At 49.6% G+C, this 1,168-nt stretch overlaps 1 long non-coding RNA gene across 1 annotated transcript in view; it reads left to right on the top strand.

Annotated features, from left to right (window-relative positions):
• Positions 1 to 1,013: 1,013 nt before the first annotated feature.
• LOC107676493 (uncharacterized) overlaps positions 1,014 to 1,168 on the top strand; it is an 842-nt gene continuing 687 nt past the window's right edge. Inside the window, exon 1 of the long non-coding RNA XR_001632749.1 lies at positions 1,014 to 1,159. This is a non-coding gene — a long non-coding RNA (uncharacterized LOC107676493). The remainder of the gene's footprint in view (positions 1,160 to 1,168) is intronic.

Genomic DNA, 1,168 nt, shown 5'->3' with positions numbered 1-1,168 from the left:
CTTTGGAAAGGCTCCCACCCCCTTGCTGCTGCTGGGGGTTCTGGGATGCAGGCAGGTGATGTCCTGAGCAGTGGGCTCTCACCCCCCTTTCGAACTGGGAATTCTTGACTAGGAGGTATCAGCCTGCTGGTTAGGGGAAATTATGTGGTGTGCATTTCCCTTTCAGAGTCACTTTGCAGTCTATGTGCATGTTTAAGCTCTCGGTGAACAGTGTCAAGTTATTTTTTTAAATAGTCTCTTTGTTGGGCCAGGGCACTGATTTCAGCTCGAGAACTTTGCAGGTGGCCTTTGCAGGCCTTGGCCCTAGCATCTCTCTCTTTGAGTTCAGTCTGTGCTCTCATCAGGAGAGCCTCTGCTTGCTGGTGTCTAGAGCAAGTTCTGAACTCTGATTAGCGACAGGATAGATTGTGGGTGTTTTTCCTGTCTTTTCAGAAGAAGTCCTTTGTTTGGCATAGGACGTTATGGGCCAAATCTCACAGCTGTTTGGTGGACATCGTCCGTGGGCAAGCCAGAACCCCCAAGTGGAGCCTCCTCAGCCTGGAGCTTCAGCGCTGCTGCTTCCTGTTCCATGCGGGAGATGCTTGCTTCACCCAGCTTTACCTGAGCGAGGAGGTTGTGGGCTTGTGACCCGATGATCTTGGTGAGATCTTTGTGGCTGTAGTCCTGTGTAGGATAGTGTGACATCAGGTCGCTCAGGTTGTTGTCGAGCTGTTCCCGGCTCAGGTGTTGCAGGTCACCGGCGGCTTCAGACAGGAGACAGTAATCAGTCCTTGCTCTGACTCTGGGTCAGAGAACTCCTTAATAAAAACCTGCTGCAGTTGCTGGTAATCCACTTTGACTGTTTCTGGCTAAGAGAGAGAGAGAGAGAGAGACAGCACAAAAGGCCAATGCAAGTCCTTACAGCGTTAACAGGCTGCAATTATAGTACTTATACTATACTCCCATGTGGGGAGTATAGTATACTTATATGTTCTATGTTCAGTTAGCGGAGTGTAGACCAGACACCTGTTATCTCGGCCGTGAATGGCAAGGTGTGTCTGATTGTTGTGGGGGCACAGGAAAGGATCTAACTAAAGATTGTTGACAGCGTGATTGTCTAAAGACTTTGGCAGCTTGGGTCGTCAATCTATTACTCAGCCTTCCCTGATGATTCTCAAAGGTTCGGTCT

The sequence above is a fragment of the Sinocyclocheilus anshuiensis genome, unplaced genomic scaffold (genome assembly GCF_001515605.1).
Source record: "Sinocyclocheilus anshuiensis isolate Anshui unplaced genomic scaffold, SAMN03320099.WGS_v1.1 scaffold368, whole genome shotgun sequence".
NCBI classification, from domain to species: domain Eukaryota; kingdom Metazoa; phylum Chordata; class Actinopteri; order Cypriniformes; family Cyprinidae; genus Sinocyclocheilus; species Sinocyclocheilus anshuiensis.
The sequence above is the reverse complement of the archived record's forward strand: the minus strand, read 5'-3'. Positions and strand labels throughout refer to the sequence as shown.